A 26999-nucleotide genomic window follows, 5' to 3' on the forward strand; every position below is an offset into this window, starting at 1 on the left:
TTATAACTGGTGATATTGGTCTTGATCAACTAATAAAAGTAGCATCTACTGAGCTTTTCTACTTTAGTAAACAAAAATCATAGCAAACTACCAAACTGAGAAACAGCTTGGCAGTTTCTCAACAACTTAAACAGAGTTACCATATCAACCCAGCAACTCCATACCTAGGTATATACCAAAGAAAACTTAAAAGCATATGTTCACCAAAAACTTGTACATGAATGCTCACTGCACCATTATTTGTAATAGCTAACATGTGGAATCAATGCAAATGTCCACCAACTGGTGAATGAATAAAGAAAATGTGGTGTATATATATATATATATAGTAGAAGACTACGAGCCATTACAAGAAATGAAATATTGATATATACAACATGTAGAATACATTATGCTAAGTTAAAGATGACAGATACGAAAAGTCACATATCATACAGTTCCTTTTAAATGAAATTCCAGAAGAAGCCAATCAAAAAACACAGATTATTGGTTGTCAAGAGCTAGGGAGAGGAAGGAATGGGAACTGACTGCTAATGGCAATGGTGTTTCTTTCTGTGGGGATGAAAATGTTCTAGAATTAGACAGTGGTGATGGTTGCACAGTATTGCACATATATTAAAACCCAATGAATTATTTAAAACATTTTAAGGGAAATACTTTGAATTTATACAAGTCCCTTTCTCCTCAAACCACACGATGAGGGGAATCCTTCTGCAACAATTACCACTCTGGTGACAGTCTAATGGCAATATTCTACTTCCTTCTTTCCTTCCTTATATCTTAATTGAAACTCTGAGTACAGTAAGAAGTACAGCATAATGAATACATATATATACATCACTTAGACTTCTCTGTATCTTTTTTGCCAGATTTGCTTCAACTTTTTGCACTACGCAATGTTACAAATAGAAACATCACACAAAAAGGGAAACATCACAATACCACAATTCCAAATATTTCAGTATGGAACTCTAAAAAAATAATAAAGAAAATTTGTTACCAAAAAATGGAGAATGAAGAAAAAAAAGAAAAAGAGAGAAAGAGAGAAAAAGAAAGAAAGAAAAGCAGCTTCATTAAAAGGAAAAACTGTCAGTCTTCAATCTATTTAATTATTGTCTTAAACCAATATGGTCTTGTGAATATTTTATTCTGAGTTATAATTCAATTCTCTCATTATTTATTTTGTAGCTCAGTTATTTCAGCTTGGCCAATTAGCACTTCCTTTAGGTTGGCTGTTGTATTCCTTTAATAAGTTCTTTCCCCCATCATTTTCTTTTTCGCTTATTTCCTTACTTTCTGGTTTCAGAGGTTCCCCTGCCCTAGATTCAACTACTTCTCAAGAAACCCTAGTTTCTTTTACTGAAGAAGAGTATTTAGAAAAGAAGATCTGGGTGCTAGGTAGGCTCATTACTACTAAGGTATCATAATTTTCAGACCCTGTCAATGGACAGAGTTAAGCAATTTGTGTATGTGTATGCATTTATATATGTGCTCATATATACATCTTTCTTTGTCTATGTATACATTTCTTTAAAACTTCAAATTTATAATGACATCTCAGATTTCAATCTAGTATCACAGAGTTCATTTGCCTTCTCCTTTCCTTACTTGTAACTTTTCTCCAACAGAGAGAAACTTGCCTCTAACTATCTGCAATATACTTATTGTTCAATTCTAGCATAAATATAGTTTCACAATTGCTAGCCCATACCCCTATGAGAAACACATTTACCAAACTAGATTACAGCATTTATGTGTAGTTCTTTGGTCTCTGACTTCACAGTATCTACTCAAGAGATCTTTTCATAAAGTCATTTAGGTTATTTTCTTTCTTTCTTACCTGCTGTAGTATGATTATGTTATTAATGTGTAATACTTGGTTCACTTGTTAGAATCTGTACTCTATTTTGTGGTTCCCATTTATTCACACACTGGCTGGCTTAATTGTTTATTTGAGGGCCATCCAAAGGGTATGTGAACTATTTCTACAGTTCTGAGACAGTGCTATACAAAAAGAAATAATTGTTATTTTAAGCTAAGTTTTGCAATGGTTTGTTTATTGTGACAATTCATTCCAGTGGTCCTGAAACAAGGAATTTAAGTGTCTAATATCAAGAACAGTTTTTTCTGAAATTACATAGATTTTATCTTTATAGTGTTAAAATGCCCCTTTATAAAATGAGCTAATGATGAGAATGGATGATAGTGGGTTGTTTCAATGTTAAGCCTCTCAGCAAAGTAAAAACGCTGGCCTTTTGGGTCCAAAATTTGTTTCTAAAGATTTCTTTAATGTTTGTTTATTTTTGAGGGGGGGGGAAGGAGAGGGAAAGGGAAAGAGAGGGAGCACAGGTGGGGAAGGAGAAACAGAATCTGAAGCAAGCTCCAGGCTCAGAGCTGTCAGCATAGAGGCCAATATGGGGCTTGAACTCACAAACCATGAAACCATGACTTGAGCCAAAGTCGGACACTTAACTGACTGAGCCACTTAGGCACCCCCTCCAAAATTCACTTTTAAACTTTTTCTTATCCATCAAACACCACAGTCTAAAAACTAGCCATGTATTCTACCAACCTTCTCTAGGACATTTGAGAATTATTCCCATTGTACACTTTAAATGAGTTTGTTTTATGGGATATAATTTGTATCTCAATTAAAATATTTAAAAAATTCATTTCCTTGGATAAAGTACTAGCTTCTCCTTCTGAATCCCAGAACAGCAATTAGTCTATCAGATACAGTCCAGGTGACACCCAATACTTCTAGGGGCAAAGACAGAGAGCTGAGCACAAAGCCTACACACAGTCCCAGGATACTTGAGTATGGCATAAAGAAGAAAATGGGGGTGCCTAGGTGGCTCAATCAGTTGAGTGTTCAACTCTTAATTTCAGTTCAGATCATGATCCCAAGGTTGTGGGATCGTGCCCTGCACTGGGATTCCCTCTCTTTCCCTCTGCTCCTCTCTCCCATTCACACTCGCTCTGTAAAATAAAATTTAAGAAAAAGAAGAGGAAAATGGGCCAAAGAAAACCTGAGGCCATGAAGCACCTGGGCAAGAGGAATCCCGGTAGAAGAACAAGAAACTGTGGACCAAATGGTAGGAGCCAACAGAAATGTCCACAGGAGGCAGGCAAGTAAGAGAGATGAATGAGAAGGGCCATCTACATGACAACAGACAGTGGTGAGGCCTGAGAAAAATGCCCCCTCTAAAAACACAAATGTTAAAATATAAAAGCCAAACAAATTTTATCTATAAATGGAATTCAGCCCATAGCCAATTTGTGACTCCTGGAAAAGATGTTTCACCTGACAAATTTTGCATGGTCAGTGTTTGTCCCAACTCATCCCAGTTCCTAGTGATGAGAAACTTGGCTCTCCTGGACTCACAGCAGTAGGGTCCTCCTTAGGTAGTATACGCAGTGAGGATACCATGCAACCTGGTTGCTCTGCTTCAGCAGAGACAGGGCCAATGCAAATGGATGCCAGGGTGCTCCTGTTTCTGCCTTGCCATTCGATGCCTCAGCAGGTACATAGCTTTGGGAGGGGGTGAAAGGTGTGGGTTGTCCTCTGTAGGCTCATGCCTGGAAACCTCTCCCTTCATGGACTTCTAGACTCTTTTTTTAAATCTTTTTTTAATATTTAGTCATTTTTGAGAATGAGAGACAGAGCATGAGTGGGATAGGGACAGAGAGAGAGGGAGATACAGAATCGAAGCAGCCTCCAGGTTCTGAGCTGTCAGCACAGAGCCCGATGCGGGGCTTGAACTCATGAACCATGAGATCATGACCTGAGCCAAAGTCAGACACTTAACTGACTGAGCCGCCCAGGTTCCCCTAGACTCTTTCAAGTCATCCCTGGATACCCTTATAATGCAGAATGATCAAGGGTTACCCAGACACACCTGCTCAGATGAGAGCTGGCCATGCAACCATGAGCTCCATAACTGCGTACCCACTCAGTTCTGCCTTTGAAGGCTGGCTGAATTTAGCCAAATTTCTTTTTCCTTCTGAATCTTCATGCCCTTCTGTGCCAAATGAAAAGAATCTCTTGTATCTGCTTTTGCTAATGTGTTAGACTGTTGTGAAGAACAAATGAGAAAACACTCTGTCAGTGTTCTAAAGAAGTTAAAAGGGCTTCAGGAAACAGCCCCAAAAAGGTAAATGTCAACCAGGACGAAACAAAGACATCTATCTTATTTATCAAGTCCTATGGGTATGTGTCAACAAGAACAAAATCACCAGATTATGCGGAGTTTCTCAAGGGCAGGAACCAATTACTCGTGTCAACAACTCAGGCTCAACACCAGGCACACAGTAGGCCTCCAGAAAGGTCAGTCTTGAACGGCAGTCCCGTCTCCACCCTCCCCCGCCCCCCTCCAAAGGAATAGGAAGATTATGGAACAAAAAGCAATGCCACTCACCTCACTGGAGCCTTCCAGCCCCTAACCAGGGTTGGTCAGAGCTGAGACTTTACAGGCCCAGTTGCCATGACTACCACAGCCCTCTCCTTCTGCTTTTTTATTCAAAACCCCCAAACAAGTCCTGGCAAGATCCCTGCCTCACACAAATGAGCATCTATCCTGTCTTTCAGGCCAAACTTGAACTGAGCCACGAACAAAAAAAAAAAAAATGTGCACAAACCTCTCTGGAGTGCTGAACCCTGAGCCAATGCTTAATGTTACTATTTTTTTTTTTAAAGGTAACACAAATAGAGACTTTTTTTTTTTAATATATCAACAGTGAAACATACAGCAAATTAGTTTGGATTGTAGTTATACTTCTGCAATTTTTTAAAGTACAAAGCAATGACACAATGAGAAAAAATTAAAATATTCTCCAAACTGATTTTTTACTGAGTCACAGAATCCAAGAGACTGGGCAAGGCCTTAGAAGAGTTATCTGGTGTGGCTTCCATGCAAGGGTAGAAATCCCTCACCTGCACTAAAGCCCCTCAGAACATGAGGTCTCACAGTTCTCCTCAGGGAACAGCTACCCTGACGACTCCCACCACCCTCCAGCCCTGAGGTCCCCTTCCCAGTCCAGAAGGAGGACAGACAACAGGAAAAGTCACAAAAGGAGCATTCTTCCAGGACTAGTAGTGCTATTCAGAAGACTTCCTATGTTACAGTCAGAGAGGTACAGGACAAAGGCTCAAAGTAACCATATGGAGGACACAGTCACTTTTCAGAATTGGCTTTTCAACAAACATTTACTCAGGGTTAGGCAAGAGCCTGCTCTTTTCTAAGTATCTGTTCTACCACAGCTTACTGCACACCCACCAAGAGCCACTTGCTGTGTTGGCCAGTGGGAAGAATACCACATGAACAAGACCAACTGCTGCCACTGAGGGGTAGGAAGTAAATGAAGAGAGGTAGTAACATTTAGAATTCCAAGTCCAGGGAAAATCTTTCAAGCAAGCAAAGAAATGAGCATATTTAGGGTGCCATAAGTAACTCCATCTGAAGCATTTGGAGCTCAGCATATAAAACAGGAATACAGGAAGCAAAGAGGCTAGTTGAAAAGCTATTGTACTTGTCCTAATCACACATAATAAAGCCTGAGCCAGGGGAACAGGTAGCATGAGAAAGTAATAAGGATAATAAACTGACCACACAAACTATCATGAATCCTATCATGGCTGTCCATCTGCCTTCCCTCAAAAGCACCAGCCCTTGAAGCATGTGCAGCGACTTTCCTACCAGCCCAGGGACCTGTCAGAGCCCCCAAATTTAAAGCCAGGGGTGGAGTAAAGGAGAAGAGCAGTGAGGAGCAGAACGGTTACTTTTACCCACAGATCCACAATGGGCTTTCAATGTGTCTCCTAGGGTGCTGACTGCCTCTGTCCCTCTTCTATCTCTACCCTCAATGTATACCATGTTCCTCTTTGGCTTAGACAACCCAGGAAGTGAGACTAATACATATAGCACAGCCTCTTAATCAGAGCATTTGGGATGTTGTATCCATGCTGGAAATCTGTTTTTCGATAACCCTATTGGCTGTTACAGTCTACTAACTCCTGTCATCTCTCTCTTTTTAAAGATACACTCCCCACACAACCCCTACTTTCTCAACCGTACAAAATCTTGAATATATTCAGATTTTACCTATTCCCATTGTGCACACATGCATGTATTAGAGGTGTGGAGATGGAGAAAAGGCTCAAGAAAATTCAGAGGAAGGGAATGACCAAGAAAGAGATCAAAGGTAAGGCAGTCAGAAATAAATTGCAGTACATCCCAACATTTTTTCCAGCCCTCTAAACCCACCTAGTAATCATTAAGTCAAATAAGACGGCATCTGTAAAGGTCTCAGTATAACTGATTCTAGCCAGAAGAGACTGGCAATGAACTTCACTTAATAATGGGGGGGGGGGGGCAGTGTCAAGTTGGAAGTGAAGGAGTTAAATGAGCCCATTTCCCAGAGGCAAGGGGCCTTGGCTCTACTACTGCTCATTTTCTGGAGGAGATTCTTGGGGATTCCAGAGTGCATTTCCCACCCAGGCACAATTTCATTAGCAGCTCATTAGCAGGAGTGGCAGTCATTTCTGACTCTTGTTTTTCATAATATTTATTGGTTAATTGACACTTTGAACACAGGCTGACTAAGAACCAAATGAAAGTGCTAAAACCAATCATTAGTCAAATTTAAAACACAAAGACTATATTCTCAACATACCCTTTGTTCTCATTTGTTTTCCTCAAACAGAAGTCAATTTAATAAGGGGGTTAAAAAAGCAAAATGTGAAGATAATGTACTTTAATATTTAATCCTTTTTTCCCCACTCCATCAATCCCCAGGGTTTCTGACATCATAATTGGCTTTGTTTGGCCCTGAGGTAACAGGTGCTGTAAAAAAGAACAAATGTGGCTCTATGAATTATCTCAAAACAGTATTAGTGACTCCTGGCCTCTACAATTTCCCCAAGGTCTGCTGAAAATGCCCCTCACCTTGGATGCTCCCTACAGTGGAAAGAGAAGAAATACATAGGTATGTATGGAACAAAATTCCTAGGGCAGAATTTCTCTCTAGATCAGCTCTAAAGGATGGAACTCTTAAATTACTTCCTTTTGGGGGGAGGGGAGAGCAGTAGCCGTGGCATGCAAATCTGAGTGGGAAAAGAGGCAGATGGAGAAACAGTGCAGAGAAGGCAGTCAAGGAAACAACTGGTCCTGAGACCTTCCATCACCATCGTGGGAGGACCCCCCTTAATACAGCCAAAATGCACAACATGAGGTCACCTGAGCCTTCTTTCACCTAACCAAGTATAATGACAATCCCAATTTGTTGCCTCTTAACTTAAAATTTGGGATCATCAGTATTAAAAGAGAGTTACTAAGTAGTGCTATGCTTTGCTTTCTTCACTTCTACCACTAGATTCACCAGAAGGAGCTACAAGCCCCTAACATCTAGGTGACCTGGGCAGTTGCCCAGTGCAGTGGTAGAAGGCAGTGGGTGAGGAAGACCCAAGTTCCAGGTCCAGTTCCACCACTTGGTATCTCCTAGAACTTGATAAAATAACCTCTGTGGCCCATGCAAAGAATGGGACTCAGAGTAGCCACTCCAGAGAATTCACTGTGAGAAGTAAGAAAGAATATATGTGGGGTGCTTAGGGTTGATTCCACAGACCCCCTAATAAAGGTATTTGCCTAGAGGCGCATTGGGTGGCTCAGGTGGTTAACAGTCCAACTCTTGATTTCAGCTGAGATTATGATCTCATGGTTCCTGAGTTAAAGCCTCACATGAGACTTTAGGTTAACAGCATGTGTGGAGCCTGCTTGAGATTCTCAGTCTCTCTCTACCCTTCCCCCAACTCTTGAATGGGCTGTCTTTCTCTCAAATAAATAAACTTTAAAAAATAACAATAGTTTTTGTCTAGCTTTTCCCTCTCTGTGACTTGCACAGTTCTCCCAGCTAGGAGACAGAGACTAGTGCCACAATAGATGGTCACACTGAATGTTAAGAGACTCTTAGAATACACCCAAATGAGTTCTGTAGAGAGATGTGTTCACAACTTTTGTAGAATTTTCAGGTGACATTGCCTCATTAGGGCTACAAAAAGTTAAGTAACAATAAAGGCTTGAGGGCATCCAAATCGAGAGGCCAATTAAACCAGGCCTATACCACACCGAAAACACCCACTACAGCTTTCCTTGACTGGGGCCACCAACAGGCTAACCAAACCCATTTAAGATGGGGAGATCTCGATCCCACTCCCCAAGACATCAGAACAGAAATCAAAGAAGCTACATCCAGCAGCATAGCTTAGGCACACATGAGGAGGACTGAATTGAGAACAGCTGCCAACCAGGACCAAGGGAGAAGGGTTTCACGTCCGCAACAATGCACTATAAAAGCAGCTGCCCTGTCTCTAGCTCCTCAGGGGCTATGCTGCCAGGTGCCCACCCAAGCATGGGCGACGAGGCCTGGATGTTTTGGGCCGCTGAGCACAAGGCTGGCGCTCCGGCAAACCTGTGTACACTTCAGACAAGCAGCCTGTCCCACACCTCCACGCCAGCGTCACAGCTGATGCTGGCTCTGGTTGGGCCGCCTCACACTGCTCCCAGTCCTGAGCACCTAATGTGAATGTTGCAACCACCATGATTGCATATACTCTACCCACCATACACAAAGCCTGTGCTTACTCCCTCCCACCCTTCAGTGGATTCATTCCCTACTGAGTACTTTTGGTCTGGATCCCTTCTGATAGAAATCACCTCCCAAAAAGCCATCTCCAACACACCCTCTGACAACCTCTTTCCACCTCCCATTTCAAATTTATAAAAGAGATGGCAAATTCCTCAAAAATCCAGGGATGCCAATAACCTGAGATAGAAGCAACCCTAGGAGATCATGAGAGCTAATCTCTACTGAAAGGTAGATGGTCTTGCGCTATGCCTTCTGTCATTGCACACAGGCAAAGCATCACCCAAGGACAACTCTGCTGGCATTTTGCTTCTTAAAAATCTTTACTGGAAACTAATTTGACAATAAACTACTTAAAAATTAAAAATAAAAAAATCTTTACTGGTTCTTTGCTGCACTCCAAAGTACCAATACCCCGGCTGACATCCAAGCCCCACCTGATCCTCTTTGCCCCATTTCCCCTCATCCACAGGTACCCCACACTCTAGCCAAACACATTTTATGCTTTCCTTTGTCCTTGATACTACCTCTTTCATTGCTTTTAGCCTGTCAAAATCAAATCCACTTTTTTTTAATGTTTATTTATATTTGAGAGATAGAGACAGAGTGTGAACCGGGCAGGGGCAGAGAGAGAGGGAAACAGAATCTGAAGCAGGCTCCAGCCTCTGAGCTGTCAGCACAGAGCCCAATGTGGGGCTGGAACCCACCAACTGAGAGATCATGACCTGAGGTGAAGTTGGACACTTAATGGACCGAGCCACCCAGGTGCCCCTTAAATCCACTTTTTAATGGCCCAGCTTAACCAACTCCATGTGGTTTTATGCACTGTCCTCCCTTACTTTCGATCTCCAGAGTGTCTTGCTTATTCCTTTCTAATGGCACCATCTCTATTTTCTCTTAATCATTTGGGCTCTTGTTACTCATTAAACAGACATTTACTGGCCTCTCACAATAGGCCAGATTTTAGGAAAATCAAGGATGAGACACAATGTCTCCACAGTTAAGGCAATCACTGGTCTAGTGAGGGAAACAAATCCATAAAATTATAATATTTGTCAAATTTTCTCCTGTAGGTTACATTCCTCTTTAAGTCAAGACATCTTTATAGTCCTTATAATATGTTTAGCATTAGAGTGCCTGGGAAACAGTAAATGTCCACTGTATGTATGTCCCAAAACAAAAATGAGTGAGCTTTATGGGAAGAAAAGCAAACAATTTCCTCTTTCTGAAATGCAGGGCAGAAGGATGTATTGCTGTAAAGACAGTCTCTAATTTGGAACCAGGGGAAAATAAAACTTAACTTTAAGTGTATTTTTAAATGTGTTTTATTTCCACAGTATCACTCCTCAACCTACAAAGAAAATCAAAGAGAGGTACAAAGACAATTACACAGACAGAAACAGAGAGCAAGAGATCAAAAGAGAATGGGAGAGAAGCATGGTTTAGTTCTTAACTGCTAGTAAAACACACATACATCAGACTTCACCGCAGACTTCTGAGTATTATCACCTCTAATGATAAGCTTTAGTGGATCAACTATTGGTCACAGCTCTACAACTGCTCTTCATTCTTAACCCTTCAAGTGTTCCCAAGTCCACCAGAAATAACATAGCGCTGGTGGTTAAGAAGGCAGCAAGAACAAAGTCACCTGAGACCAGTTGGCGAAGACTCAAATTCTATGTGAAATATTTTGTTTGTTTTTGGATGTTTATTTTTGAGAAAGAGAAAGAGCACATGAGTGGAGAAGGGGCAAAGAGAGGGAAGGAAAGAATCCCAAGCAGGCCCCACACTGTCAGCACAAATCCATTCCAACACAGGACTCGAATTCATGAACCATGAGATCATGACCTAAGCTCAAATTAAGAGTCAGATGCTTTACTGACTGAGCCACCCAGGTGCTCCATATGTGAAATATTTAAGTATACAATTACATATTTCTGAGAAGGTCCACAGCTTTCATCAATTTCTTAAAAGGTCTGGGAATCCCTCTCCAAACACACATATAAACAAGCATACCTTGGAGAGCTTTTAGGCCAATACTGGCAAGGCCGTTCAGCAAAAGGCATTCTAATACACTGCAGGTTAAGGATATAAATCAATGTAACACTTTTGGGCATTTGGCAACATCTATTAAAACTATAACTGTTCATTTCATTTGACCCAGCAGATTCCACTTCTGAAAATGTCTCCAATGGATACATTCACAGAAGTACACAATGATATATGGATAGAATGTTCATTACAACATTTTATGAATTGTGTTAAAATCAAAAACAAATGGAGATCAGCCTTGAAAATTCCTTGAGCAAAACCAGTTTAGTCATATAAACAAATTATAATTTAACTTATTTTCCAAGACTAACTTGACCTGGATCATTTCTTGCTTATGCCACTGGGCATCATACCAAAACTGGAAGCTGTTTCCCAAATTTGATAAGGTAACCTGTGACCAGATCCCAATCATTTAAGAAAATTCTAGTATTATAACCATGAAGAATAAACAGCCACTGCTTTCTCACTGTATAAGCTATATTATAACAACATACCCCTGAGCCTCATTCCATGTTTTAGTTTGAGTGTTTCCTCTTTGCAAACTGTCCTTTTGGTGTGTACACAAAAAAGTTTTACTAATTACTACTTTGGTGATTCATTGGTTTTATCTATGTCATTTCTGAACTCTGACAATTCTGAACAAGAAATAATAAAATGTCTATCGCAAGGGATTTGCAGCATAACACAGCATATTCCTTCAATGAAACACAAGAGAGAGACTTGTACTGACATAAATAGATGAGTAACGCTAAGCAAAAACAAAAAATTGCAAATATGTGATTTCATCTTTCTTTTTAAAGAACATATGATGTTAACGTCGCAGCAGCATAGTTTCTTCATCTATCCAAATCCCCACACAAAAAGAGACTCAGTGAATAGATAGCAAAACCAAATCCGTAAACAACATTTACATCAAAACTAAGTGAAAAAGTATCTATGAATCCTCAAACAGAAGCAGATGAAGACAAATCACCAAATGAGATCAAATCTGAATGGTACCAGTCTCTGTAGTGGAGGATAGAGGAAGCAATGAAGTGGCTCTTAGACTTTAGAGAGGAAAACCCCACAGTAGTCAATAGGTAGTCAGTAATAAACACAGTGGGCTGACGGGATAACAGCAGTTTACCCTAGGAGGGATTTTTTCCCAGTCCAAAGGCAGCCAAGTCCAAGAAACCCATGTTAAGTTCTCAAGGGGCTAGAGAGGTCGGGTCCCAGTGAACTCTCAATTTAATCAATGAGTGCTCTATATCCAGACAGGGTTTCAAAACAGGACACTTTCAGAAGTGGAAGCAAAATTGAGCAAAACTGGAACAGAAATAAAGGAAGAGGAGGTCCACATAAAAGTGGAGGAAGAAAACAGAGCTCAGAAACCTTATAGTGGAAGCTGCCATGTTTGTGAACACTACATGAAAACAACAGAAGAGGGAGCACTATGAATTTAGAAAAGGTAATTAAAACCATGCTTCTTTCTAACAGTTCAAGAAATCTAATTCCACATAAGAATAAGCAACAGAACAATAAGGAGGTTAAATCCTATAAAGTTACTAGAAGACAGTAAAAAAGAATAGGGCAAAGAGTAACATCCCTACAGGGTATGCAAGTGAGCCAGAAAGACATGGCCACCAATAGACCAACACCTTAACTTGCTATTTCAAAACGAACAAAATACATTTTTTTAAATGAAAGGAGGTATTCAAGAACAAGAAATTAAGTGCCAAAACTCAAAGAAGAATTAGAAATAAAACAATAATCACATCAGAAAATGCCCTAAGAGAAACAGAAGGTAAAAGGACAAATACTTAATAACTATAAGGAGGGCGCCTGGGTGGCTCAGTCGTTTGAGTGTCCTACTTCAGCTCAGGTTTCCATCTCATGGTTTGTGGGTTCAAGCCCCACACCGAGCTAGCTTCTGTCAGCAAAGAGCCCACTTCTGACCCTCTGTCCCCCTCTCTCTGGCCCTCCCCTGCCTATGCTCTCTCAAAAATTAAAAATTAAAAAAAAGAATGAGAACACATACATATTCAACTGTTTTCAGTAACCATATAAGGGGTGGTAATAATGCCATTCTGAAACTATTTATATATAAAGACACAGAGCAAATGAATAATTATTGGAAATTTTAATTGTATAGTCCCCTGTGTCCTAAAACCAGAATTCTTAGTGGGGAAGGAAAGAGATATGGATTTAATCTCAAAGAGGTTAAACAAAATTCCTCTTCTCGTGAATATGAATATCCATTTGACTGCATGAGGTCTATTACCGTATATATTTCCAAGCTACTGTCAACAGAAAACTCCTGGAAACAATGGTGAACATGATGGCAATGAGCAACCCAAATGACCAAACTGTAGTCTTAAGATACCATTTCCTTTTAAACGAAACCAAGGCTTCCTAGAGCAGTGGCTGATTTCAGTCCTGAGTAGGAATTAAATAAGATGAGCCTAGAGTATCTTGTCACACCAGATAGCAAGAAAGCAATCAATAACTACTAGTACAACATCAAAAGAGCTTACTTGGAAACCTTCAAATGATCAAAGATAGAGCAACTGCAGTTTCAGTAAAAATAATATTGCAAGGGATTAAAATATACCACATACACTTAAATCTATGAATTCATAAAGGGAAAAAGAAAAAAAAACTTCATCACCTTCAGAGGATGACTACAAACCAATCCATTACCTTGAAAACTGGTAAGTAAGGAAAAAGAACCAATCATTTATTCTGTCTTTCACTTATGAACTGTACCACTGGTAGGAGGGGAAGTGTCTCTATCAGAATAATGCAACTAAAAATAAAAATACAATGACAGATTTGAGTATCACCATCCTGTAACCCCATGAGAGGCAATCAGACATTATGTACTTCCTAATACAAGAACCCAAAACTATAGTTTTGCCATAAGGACAGAACCTGCGTCTGATGGAGCCTCTGGATCCAGCTAATGATTTGTAAGAAATACTGAGATCTGAGGAACATGTTAAACAGCAGCCTGGGTATGAAATCAGCAAAATTCAGTCTGGCAAATGGCCTGAGCTCTTTGACAGACAAATTATAAAGGAAAGAAAGAAATACAGGAATAACCTGTAGATTCAAAGAAACTTGAAGGATATAACCACTTTTTTAATGGGAAACACTAAAGAGCCTAGGGTATACACTTGGGTAACATAATATTTTTACAATGTAAAAAAGTAATTACTATAAATACCAGGCTAACAGTTACATTTGATGGGAGAGAGATGTCTTGGTTGGGATGGGACACTGGAGGGGCTTCTGAGGTATTCGGTTAAGTTCTATTTCTTGCTTTGGGTAGGATTTCAAGAGTGTTCACCTTCTAATAATTAAGCTATACACTTTTAGTTTTCTGTATCTATAATTTTACAATAAAAAGGGTTTAAAGAAGTATACACTAATAGGGGGTCTCTGGGTGGCTCAGTCAGTCAGGCAACCGGCTCTTGGTTGCAGCTCAGGTTATGATCTCATGGTTTGTGAGATGGAGTCCAGTGTTGGACCCTGGGCTCACAGTGTAAAGACTGTTTGGGGTTCTCTCCCTCACCCTTTCTCTTTTTCCCTCCCTCACTGCTCTCTCTCAAAATAAATTTCAAAAAAAAAAGTATACACTAATATATGTTATCTCTGGGGAAGAAACTGGAATTAAAAGGATTTTTACTTCCAACATTATATATCTCTGTAATGATCACTTTTTTATATTGAGCTTGTATTAGAAAGTTAAATAGATATATTTTAAAAAGAAAAAAGGAGGGAAGCTGGAAAGAACCACCTAACCATTTCATGTCTTTACAACAGAATGGGTTCATTTGGGCTCTCCTGAAATATACTGCAATCTATCTATAAATTATATATCTATAACATACATACTTTCTAAAATGAGACATAATGATGTAGAATACCACATAGTCATAATCGAGATACACTATTCAGACATATTCTAACACATTGTGCTAAGTAGAGATAAATCCAATCAACCAAATGTAAATTGCATATTTGTAATGAAACACCTAACAGGTATTTTGTAGAGTTATAGGCTTTCAAGAAGGTGGTCCAGAGGGCTGGGAACAAGGAGGAGCATTGCTCAAACACAAACTAACAAGATGCTGGGTTCAACCTCAGTGTTTTTATCCCCAAATGATCTTTTACAGAGCCCTCACCCAACTAGCCCATGCACCCTGTTCGTTTGAGAGAAACCCAACAACAGAAGAGGATGGGCACTCCATAAGGATTTAAACACACACTGGCAGTGGTAGGTGACTTAAGAGTTGAGAGGATTAAAGAGTTTTTAAAATAGGTCTCATTCCCCTTCATTCCCTTTTGCCTTTAGAGCTAAGCATCTCTAAGTTATATTTAATGCTTGCTATGGACGGAATGTTTGTGTCCATGCCTCCCACCCAATTCATATTGAAACCTAATCCCCAATATGATGGTATTTTGAGGCAGGGCCTTTGGGAGGAGATGGAGTCATATTGAGGGTGGGGCCGTGAATTGTGGGATTGGTCCCCTTACAAAAGAAACCACAGAGGGCTCCCTTGTGAAGAGACAAGCAAGAAGAGAGCCATCTATGAAGAGGACACAAGCTCTCACCAGACACTGAATCTGCTAGTGCCTTAATCTTAGACTTCCCAAGCCTCCATAACTGTGAGAAATAAATTCCTGTTGTTCATAAGCCATCAGGTCCATGGTATTTTGTTACAAAAGCCCAAACAGACTATGACAATGTTAAATGCCCATAATGACTGAAAAGCACTAATCAACAACCAGAGTTTGTGAGCAATATCTACAGAAATCTCTGAAAGGAGTTCCTAGACAAAAGTTCAGGGCAGCTCTGCCTTGAGGCAGATCAATGGAAACATGACTTTTTAAAAATTTCTCCCTTGAATCTTAGTTTTCCTCCGCAGCAAGAGATACCTCAAAACAAGGACATCAGACCAAACTGCTCTACAGAGTAAAAGCAATACTTCAAGGACTCTTCTGAGTGTGTGGAAGCCACCGAGAGGCATGAAAATGATGAATGTGCTTAGTTTTTATGCCCAGTCCTACTAACCATACAAAACTGAAACTAGTTCCCTAAAAACCAACTACTCCTGGATGCCCTAAGCAGTCCCCACCACTTCCCCTGGCTCTGCAGACATCAATAAGAGAGCACATTACAAGGAATAAAACACAATCATAAGATAATGCTACATAAACGCTAGTGCATTTATGGGGAATAAATGTCAAGGTAAAGCTGGAATATTTATTTTCCGTGAGAGAGATGGTGATCTTGTGGGTCAACGCCTCATTATGCTGAATTGATTTTCGTTTTTACAAATCACTAAAATATTTCACATCATCACTTTGAATGGCTATGGTTGTCACAGGGACAGAACCTATAATGACCTTCAACAAGGTCTGGTTTTCTCACATGTAGGCTTCACAGTCTCCTTTAATCTAAGGTTCTATTTTCCCGGGAAAGAGGCATAGTGGGGCACAGAGAACTGGCAGGTTGTGATTCCCAGGAGGACTTGCTGCAAGCAGGCCCATCCATGCTCATGGCCCCTTGGCATTCCAGAGAAACTGGAACCCCAGGTTTCTGCAAAGACCCTAATGTCCTGTCATTTAGCCCTCTCTTAAAGTTGCTTAAAAGTGGCATAAAGGAAGCAGCTAATTTACAGCACTCTTCTTTTAATCTTGGTCAGCCAGATTTTCACAGACATCACTTTATTTTGCTTTGTAATATATTAGACAAAACAACAGTACCGGAATCAGCTCCAAGGCAGCAACTCACTCTCGGGGGTTCTGGTGACATTTATAAACTGATCCTATTTCTCTCTTGTGTTTTATTTTATCAGCTAAACCTGTCAACTTAAATTATTGCCTTGTAACCAAATCAGAGTTATCTATTACTCTTGGTATGTGTACATTTCTGAAGCTTTGTACCTATATCAAGTTTTGCAAGGGTAGAAAACAAGACCATAAATAAACAAATGGAAAACAGAATATGCTACCATTACTTTAGCAACAGAAACTAAAAGTCAAATGCATTACATGGAAAGCCACTAAAATGGCTGAATATATAGACCTTGGGAACAGCAAAAGCTTGATACTGATACAGTTATTTGTACAGTGTCCCATACTGTGATCAATCTTCCCAGCTCTGAGCACCTCCATTTGGAAGAGTAAATGATTATTCCTGGGGCCTGTGACAAGTAGATGGACATTTGAAAAACTAAGGACATGATGTCAAAAAGGTCAGAATTATAACCACCCCATTATTTCACAATCACAGTGACTAAGAAACCAATTTCCCTTCAATTGGTATGGCTAATGGTCACTCTTATTCCAAGACCATTGTGACCCAAGTTGAGCAATAAAACAGCCTCCAGAAAGAGATCAAAAAGCTATTCCTCTCTCAAGTCTAATTCTGGTTCTTTAATCATCCTCTCTTCCACAATCTAAAAACAAGTTTTTAGTTATTCTTGTTGGTAAATACATGATACCTTTATGAACAAAACACATAAATCCTTGTTTCCAAAATAAATTAACTTCAAAAATTTTTAAAGTATAGAAGTGAGATATATTTCAACTTCCCCCAAATTTCTATTATTGAATACCCAAGACTTCCTCATTATTTCACATTGTTAGATAGTTTACACATATGCTCACAATAGTCATCAGTTAAATGTTCTGCATGGTTTCAATTACAAGCTCACAGTGGCCAGGGACAGTGATTTTTTAACTTGACTTTCTGTACAGTTCCCAGCGTGGCAGCATGTCCCTAGAAAGACATGCAGGCTCATTAGAATGAAGAAGACATTCTATGACACACAAGAGATGTGGAGACTTAAAAAAAAAAAAAAAGATCGCCTGAAGGACTACTCATCAGGTAGTACTGGTGTTTCTCTCAGATCTAAACAGCTTTCGTAACTGAAATTCTAACAGCCTTAATCCAAGAAAAGGAAGCCAGAATCCCAACCTACAACAAAACTCCATCCCCCCAAACTATTCTTGATTATGATTCTAATCTTTTTTATTTTTATTTATTTTTGAGACACAGAGACACACAGTGTAAGTGGGGAGAGGCAGACAGAGAGAGGGAGACATAATCTGAAGCAGGCTCCAGGCTCTGAGCAGTCAGCACAGAGCCCAAGACAGGGCTTGAACTCACAAACCGTGAAATCATGGCCTGAGCTGAAGTTGGACAATTAACTGACTGAGCCACCAAAGCACCACTAGACTGTGATTCTAATCTAACAATCTTTTTAATTCTCTCTAGGAACTTACTGTTTAATCTCTCTTAGCTTTTCTTAACAGCTTGCACTGTATCTCCTGAGCCCAGAAACTGAGGCATTGCCACATATCATGAGGAACTTTCTCCAAAGCCTCCTCTCTGAATAAATCTACACTCAGCCTCAGAGGGCAGAGTGGACAGCACAGTTGTATACAGAGGCACCACATCAGTCACTGATATGCTAGAACTAGAGAGTCATCAGGGAGACAATGCAATACCAATACCCCATCCCAAATCCTAGTAATCAAATCCCATTGTTAGAGAGTCGCCTCTTCAGATCATATCTTCAGCTTATCCTAGGGCAAATCATATGCTTTAATGCACTTTAGAATGAGGGAATGGCAGGGTAGGAGGAGTGATGTATATGAATTTGCTTTCCATTTTCCTCATTCCCTGTAACACATGACAGACAAACTAAAGCACCGAGTAAGGAAGCATCAATCTAGATCTGGCCTTCAGGAAGATTTTGTATGGGTCCTGATTCTCAGTGCAGCAAAGATGTCCTTCCGGTGTCACTTGTGCAATATGACTGTATTTTTCCATGTAAAATTTCACATTCACATTTAGGTACACAACAAACAATTTTTGGCTACTATATTCTCTCAATCTCTAACATTTAGGTAACTTCATCCTGCCGGGAAAAAATTACAGAGAATTATAGTGGACAACAATGCAACTGACATAAAAGTTAGCCAATCTCTCACGGAGGTTTCTAGAGAATTAAGACACTTTTATTTCTATTTTGTTTTAATGTTTATTTGTTTTTTGAGAGAGACAGAGCATGAGAGAGGGAAGGGCAGAGAGAAGGAAACACAGAATCCACAGCAGCCTCCAGGCTCTGAAGTGTCAACACAAACCCTGACGGCGGGGTTCAAACTCAAAGGCTGCGATATCATGACCTGAACTGAAGTAGGACGGACAACCAACTGAGACACGCAGGTGCCCTGAGACACCTTTATTTCTAGAATCATCTTAACTCTTCTAGAACCCTTTGGATCTGATTTTCACATTATAGGTTGTGAAAGTCAAGCATCTTCCTACCTTAGCCTCCAGATTTCACCAGACCTACTTTCTCTTGGCCTCCCTGTTGAAGAAATCAGAGTAGCAGGACAGGGCAAGAATCAGCCTGCAGAGGCCAACCACCACAAGATCCAGTGAGGCCTCTCTGCTGAGAAGCTCAGCCACATGACTTGGTTGTCAACTCCTCCTCATCCCCAGTGGACAGAAAACCACTCCCACATGGCACACACATATAAAATGCCAGGCAACAAGAGGGAGAAAACCACACATTGCTGTCAATGGCTTTAGCCAGCAATATCTAGCACTTTTCATTTGATGACTTTAAATTATAATAAAGCAGAAAAATAATAATAATCCTTAAGCAGCTATTTAAGATTTGGTACAGGAGGAGTATCTGGCTGGCTCAGTCAATACAGACACAACTCTTGATCTCCAGGTTGTGAGTCGAGCCCCACACTAGGTATAGAGAGATTATTTAAAAAGAAAATCTGTAATTGTGATGCCTCCCATCTTGGTTTTCTTCTTCAATAATACTTTGGCTATTTGGGGTCTTCTGTGGTTCCATACAAATTTTATGATAGCTTATTCTAGCTTTGAGAAGAACGCTGATGCAATTTTGATGGGGATTGCACTGAATGTGTAGATTACTTTGGGCAGTAATGACATTTTCACAATGTTTATTCTTTCGATTCATGAGCATGGAATGTTTTTCCATTTCTTGGTGTCTTCTTCAATTTCTTTCATAAGTTTTCTATAGTATTCATCATATAGGTCTTTTACATCCTTGGTAAGGTTTACTCCTAGGTATTTTATGGTTTTTCGTGCAATTGTGAACAGGATCAGTTTCTTGATTTCTCTTTCTGCTGCCTCATTATTGGTGTACAGGAATGCAACCGATTTCTGTACATTGATTTTGTACCCTGCAACTATACTGAATTCATGGATCAGTTCTAGAAGGCTTCTGGTGGAGTTGATCAGGTTTTCCATATAGAGTATCATGTCATCTGCGAAAACTGAAAGTTTGACTTACTCTTTGCTGATTCTGATGCCTTTTATTTCCTTTTGTTGTCTGATTGCTGATGCTAGGACTTCCAGCACCATGTTAAACAACAGTGGTGAGAGTGGACAACCCTGTCGTGTTCCTGATCTCAGGGGGAAAGCTCTCAGTTTTTCCTCATTGAGGATGACATTAGCTGTGGGCTTTTCATAAACTGCTTTTATAATGTTTTAGTAAGTTCCTTCTATTCTGCCTCACACCAGTCAGAGTGGCTAAAATGAATAAATCAAGAGACAATAGATGCTGGCGAGGATGTGGAGAAATGGGCACCCTCCTACATTGTTGGTGGGAATGTAAACTGGTGCAGCGGCTCTGGAAAACAGAATGGAGGTTCCTCAAAAAACTATCAGAACTCCCCTATGACTCAGAAATAGGATCTAACCAAGGGATACAGAAGTGCTGATGCATAGGGGCACATGTACCCCAATGTTCATATCAGCACTGTCAACAATAGCCAAATCATGGAAAGAGCCTAAATATCCATCACCTAATAAATGGATCAAGAAGATGTGGTATATATATATATATATACAATGGAGTACTACATGGCAATGAGAAAGAATGAAATCTGGCCATTTTTAGCAAAGTGGATGGACCTCGAGGGTGTCAGGCTAATAAGCAAATTAAGTCAGGCAAAGAAGGACAGATACCATATGTTTGCACTCATAGGTCTAACAGGAGAAACCTAATGGAAAACCATGGGGAGGAGAAGGGGGAAAGAGTTGAGGAGAGAGAGGGATGCAAAACCTGAGAGACTACTGAATACTGAAAGGAGGGAGGGAGAGGGGGTGTAATGGAGGCGGTGGTAATGGAAGAGGGCACTTGTGGGGAAGAGCAGTGGGTGTTATATGGAAACCAATTTGACAATAAACTATTAAAAATAAATTAAATAAATAAATAAAAGTTAATTTAAAAAAAGAAAAAAGAAATATAAAACAATCCCTGGCAATTATAAATGAAAGGCAACACTGACTACAAGATACTTTCTGATTTCATAAATGTTAAAATGTGAAAAAAAGTGTTTTAAAATTGGCAAAACTCCATAAATAATGTATGCAAAAAATGAAAAAAAAATCTGCAAAATAAAGAAAAAGATAGGAAGGAGTAAGAGAGGAGGTTGTTTCTTCCACATCAACAATCAATTAATGTTGACTAGCATCAGCCATCCACTTTCTATTCTAGACCAGGGCTACTCAATAGAACTTTTGGTGACAATATGAATGTTCTAAACCCATGTTGCCCACTACAACATACCAGAGTCATACCTGGATACTGAGCAAGGGAAATATGACTAATTAAACTAAGGAACTGAATTTTAAATTTAATATTAATCAGTTTAAATTTCAACTGTCACAGGTGGCTAGTGACCATCATAGTAAACATCAGAGAATCACATCTTTATTTCACAAATGGAATATCCCTGGAGTATTTTGAGAACCTATTCAAACATTAAATGGCCAGCACAAACCTAAGCTAGAATCCTGGGGCCTCAAAGCAGAGGCACCTCTAGGATATTCAATTCTGGTTACAACCCTGAGTACCTTCTACCAGTTCCAGTTCAGGAGACCTTGAGCAAAGGAGTAAGTAAGAGCAGTGACTCTCCAGAGGAGTCAATAGGAGGCCAGGGATCCATTAGTACGATGTGTCTTCTGAGAACAAGAATTATGAGTAATTCCCCTCTCCCCAGAGCTAACTGTTATAATAGATACCTATTCCCTGAAACAAAAATGCTCAAGGGCCATCTCCATAATTGAAAGGAGGGCTGAGTATTAATTGACTGCAAACATAAATAATAGATATAAATAAGTAGAGAATACCCTGCACTCCCAAACAATTCAGATAACCCTTTCAAAGATGGATGGAAAGGGGATGACAAATAACTTACTAAGGAGTGCCAAAGGGATAATGAACCGGTCTGGATTTCTTTAGTTCAGCTGGTGGCAAAAAGAACTAAATAGAAAATTAAACTCTACTGAATAGCTTCTTATGAGACTAACTGCCATCAAAAGGTTCAACAAAGTCATAATAACTTTATTCATATATAGCCTTGTAGTTTTCTTCTTTCTAAAATCTGAGTGAATCCTCTCCATTAGCAAATGAGCACCGGCTACACCCAGTGTTCCAAGGACTTTCTTCTTCCCCATCCCAACCTCAAAGTCCCAAGAAGAGAAAAACCAAAGTAAACAAATAGGAAAACGTGGAATTTCTACTTTCTCTTACATAGCTACAACTAACATCTCTCAGTAAGTCTCCCAGGCCTATATTTACACTTCTGATCTCAAACACAAGAATTTCTTATGTAACTAAAGGCTACCATCTTCATTGCAGAATTAGAGAAGGAGTTAACGTGTGTTACAGCACGTGGCAATACACTGTGTATATGATGTATGTGTTTCCAAATAAAGCTATACATAAACATAAAATTTTCTGGGTACAGATTTTACCACCCACTGGACATACTAATGAAAATAGTTAATTCACTAGGGTTTTTTTTTAGGGCATGTGGGTGGCTCAGTCAGTTAAGGGGCTGACTTCATGATCTCATGGTTTGTGGGTTTGGGCCCCACATCAAGCTCTGTGTTGACAGCTCAGAGCCTGGAGCCTGCTTTGGATTCTGTGTCCCCCTCTCCCTGCTCCTCCCAGACTGATGCTCTGTCTCAAAAATAAACAAACATTAAAAATAATTTTTAGGGGCACATAGGTGGCTCAGTCAGTTAAGCGGCCAACTTCAGCTCCGGTCATGATCTCATGGTTCATGGGTTCAAGCCCCACGTTGGGCTCTGTGCTGACAGCTCGGAGCCTGGAGCCTGCTTCAGAGTCTGTGTCTCCTTCTCTCTCTGCCCTTCCCTTGCTCATGCTCTCTCTGTCTCTCAAAAATAAATGAACATTAAAAACAATTTTTTTAACAAGTCAACATATGTCCATTCATTTTCACATTACCACATTGAATATAATAGGAACACAAATGGATCCTTCCTGATAAAGAGCTATGGGCTACCATTGCCTTAAAGATGAAGCATTGGCTCATAAAGCTATGCCAAGTCCTAGTATTCAAATCCCTGCTAAAACCAACTTAACATGAGCACATATTTGAAGAAGGCAATCTAAAGGACAGGCTCTTTGTCCATTCTGCTAAGGGGATTCTTAATTGTATCGTAGGTAAAACAGAACAAGGTCCATTGGATTTGTCTCCTACATTACTTCTTGTATTCCCTCAAATTTTGTTCAAAGTCTATATAAAAAACAGACTGAGGGAAAAAACATTTCTGCATTTTCTGAAAATATTTTTATAAAGACACCATCCAGTTCATGGTATAATGTCTATTATAAAAATGCTTTGGATCAGTTCTTACTAGTACCAGGAAGAAGCTTCTTTCTCAGCAGACAAGCAATATAAATATTGGCAATTTTATTAGGTGATAATTACGTAATTCATCAGATTTACCTTTTTCTCTTGGCTGCTAGGACATTCAGAATTATATTTAACATTTAGATCCTATAACCAAAGTGTTCAAGATGATTATTACATTTGTTTTCTCCAACCATACAACCACAGAGTTTAAATTAATTTTAATTTATATTTAAGCAGTCTACTATATATATTCTTTTACTAAAAGCCACTTAAAGTCCTTTTAATTAGCGAGCAACCTAATATAAAAGTTGTAGCACCACACTATGAGCACAGCATTAACCACTGTTATCACAATATGGTGTCAATGATAGTTGACTTGATGAGTTCTTTTCCTAAGACAAGCATTCAGGAGAAGTGAACTAAGTACAGACAGGTAGAACAGTGGGAAGGTTGGCATGTAATAGGACACAGCATCCTTCTGGTAAAGTGGGGGTAAGGGAATGCCCTCTTACAAACAAGTAGATTTGGACTGCAATATAAATTCTACAAATGGAAAATATTACTTTTTTATAGATAGGATAACAGAGATAAAGAGCTCAGTAACCGGTCCTCATCCTTGGTTCTCTCCACTGTACAACACTGTTGCACCTTGAGCCACTCCTGTTAACACAGTCTTTATTACATTAATACATGCAGATGGCTACAAGGACTATGGAAGGTAACTACAGACAGGGAGAAAGGCCATGCCTGCCAAAAATGACACCAGCTCAAGCCATTCTCGTTGCAGCCTAGTAAGTATGTACACAGTAAGTTGTAAGATTTCTAACCTTTAAGGGTCTAAGGAAGAAGGGAACAGATAAGAACAAACTAGCAGTTACCAATTACCTCTTAGTGCTAGGCACTAGAATAGCTGTCATACATGTTATTTCATTTTCACAACAATCCTATGGACAGGTATTCCCATTTTATAGGTGAAAACACTCTGGTTCTATAAATAGCCCAAGTCGACAAATATTTACCTAACATGAAATGATCAGGCATCTAGGATCCTGCAGCCAACCACGGTTTCTGCCTAGAGTAGCATTCAAGCTAGCAGTAGAACTGGGACTCCAAACCAGGTCTGCCTAACTTGAAAAGCAGTTTCCAGTCCACCACCAGACACTGTCCCCCTCTGTCTCTGAGCCACTCTAAGGATGTGTTGAGATTGACCGCACTTCAGGAACAACCAAATCCTAACTGCCAACACCTCTGCTGTCTACCCCCAAGAAAACAGAGTGAGATCAAACAGAAAAGTCTCTCACCATGTACTCCATGTCCCTTAATACAAAGACCAGAATCTGGATTGATCTGGGGCCTAAAAACACCTGCAAAGCAGACATCATCAATAGAGGCAGTGGTGGGCTGGTAGAATAATGGATTCCATAAGGGCTAGAAAGCTCAGCCCCTCTAGCTAAAGGCTCTTCCATCATTTCCTCCGGCCATTCTTGGCAGACACCAACCCACACTTCAATTACTTTATGTCTTGATAGATCGCTGAATTGAATTTATCTAATGCTAGGTAAGGGCCTAGGTTGCTATGTGAGAATGGATTCCTCTGAGGATCAGTAAAAACACAGATGAGATTTCCAATCACATCTTTATCAATCATAATCATTAGAATCCTATTCAGGAAGCTGGTAATGAATTAAAGGCCAATCGATCAGCCTCATCAGGCATATAACTCTTCCTGTGGAAGAAACAGGGCCTTCAGTCTCCCAAACCACAAGAGCAGGTACCAGAAATGCCAGGGTATGGCGTCCCAACTCATCTAACATTGTTGGAGTAGCTATCAAGCACAGGCACCAAGCAAGTCCTATAGGGGCTCGAGGTTGCAAATGATACCAACTGGTCTTAGTTCAGGAACAAAAAGGGGCTATAAGGCAAAAATATCTATTAATATAACATACGGCTTCATGGGAGCTTCATGCGAGAGGATGTTTGGTAGGGAGCAGAAGTATGACTAAGAGCATCTGCTAGTGGGAGCAACTAGAGAGGAGAAAATTCAGATGAACCCTGAAGTGGGGAGGGCAAGGACAACTTTTTTCCTGCTTTATGTTTTCTAATTACTACATAAATATACAACCATTACATTTTAAAGTATTTTTATTAATTTAACATTCTATTTTGTTTTTTGAGAGACAGAGTGTGAGCAGGGAAGAGGCAGAGACAGAGAGAGACACAAAATCCAAAGCAGGCTCCAGGCTCCAAGCTGTTGGCACAGAGCCCAATGCAGGGCTTGAACCCACAAATGGAAGACCATGACCTGAGCTGAAGTTGAATGCTCAACCAACTAAGCCACCCAGGTGACCCACAAGTATTCTATTTTTTTAATGTTTTATTTATTTTTGATATAGAGAGAGGCAGAGCATGAGAGGGGGAGGGGCAGAGAGAGAAGGAGACACAGAACCGGAAGCAGGCTCCAGGCTCTGAGCTAGCTGTTAGCACAGAGTCTGACGCGGGGCTCAAACCCACGAATGTGAGATCTGACCTGAGCCGAAGTCGGAGGCTTAACCGACTGAGCCACCCAGGTACCCCTCAAGTACTCTATTTTAAAAATCAAACATTACAAGAATATATAATCAGCCAATAATCTCTATAATTGTCACTTTTCTTCAAGAATAATTATCAACAGGGCACAATTTTTCATTTTTCTATATCTACATTCATATACATTTAATACTAATAATTTTTTCAAGAATAGAACCACCCCATACATTTGTCATATGAAATGTTTTCTATCATCTAGCAGTACATTTTCAATATTATTCTATGTCAGCAAAGTACATCTACCTAATTTTTCAACAGTGTCACAGTATTCCATTGCAATGGATATAAATCAGTATGATTTTAACAGATAGAAATTATGTTGGCTAGGGGGCAGGGGAGCAGAGAAAGACAGAAATGGAAAAGAAGCTACAGAACAAAAAACAAACATGAACACAGTCAACGAACAAGGAAAGTCCAAGACAAAATCAGAGAAACGGAAGCAGTCCCGTGAGGAGAAAATGAGGGAAGTGTGGAAAAAATCATGGCAGGAGATACCAAGGCAAGAGAGAGGTTGTGGTGCCTCGCAGTCCATGTTGACAAGTGGGACCTTAACTCTCTAAGCAATGGGGAAGCATTTCTTTGGGGAAAATACGTTACAAGAACAGTCGCTAATATGTAGAGAATGCACCTAGAGGCAGACACAACTGGAGATGGAAAACTGGGCAAGGAGCCATAGCCTAGTAAGAAATCATGCAAGGCGAACAAGAGGGAGCACTGGGAATGGAAACAAAGTGATGGGACAAGGCAGAACAAGGTGACTATTAAGAATGAGCTGGTGATAGCAATAGCATTGCTGGGGATTTACCCAAGGGAGACAGAAATGCTGATGCATAGGAGCACATGTACCCCAATGTTCATAGCAGCAATGTCAACAATAGCCAAAACATGGAAGGAGCCTAAATGTCCATCACCTGACGAATGGATCAAGAAGATGTGGTATATATTCACGATGGAGTACTACATGGCAATGAGAGGGAATGACATATGGCCCTTCGTAGGAAAGTGGATGG

General features: G+C 40.0%; 1 protein-coding gene and 1 long non-coding RNA gene across 9 annotated transcripts in view; one reads left to right on the forward strand and one right to left on the reverse strand.

Moving 5' to 3' along the window:
* Positions 1 to 26999, reverse strand: part of SIL1 (SIL1 nucleotide exchange factor) — a 220577-nt gene that overhangs the window by 106141 nt on the left and 87437 nt on the right. The gene's annotated exons all lie outside the window — the stretch shown is intronic.
* LOC115294255 lies at positions 6843 to 15867 on the forward strand. 5 transcript variants are annotated; one of them, XR_003909785.1, is made up of 5 exons: positions 6843 to 6984; positions 9978 to 10013; positions 11946 to 12139; positions 14850 to 14950; positions 15590 to 15867. It is a non-coding gene; the product is annotated as an uncharacterized LOC115294255 (long non-coding RNA). The 5 variants fall into 5 exon arrangements; XR_003909784.1 differs by lacking the exon at positions 15590 to 15867 and adding an exon at positions 15216 to 15354; XR_003909783.1 differs by lacking the exon at positions 15590 to 15867 and having other exon boundaries at positions 14850 to 14994.

This window comes from Suricata suricatta, chromosome 6 (genome assembly GCF_006229205.1).
Source record: "Suricata suricatta isolate VVHF042 chromosome 6, meerkat_22Aug2017_6uvM2_HiC, whole genome shotgun sequence".
Lineage (NCBI taxonomy): Eukaryota > Metazoa > Chordata > Mammalia > Carnivora > Herpestidae > Suricata > Suricata suricatta.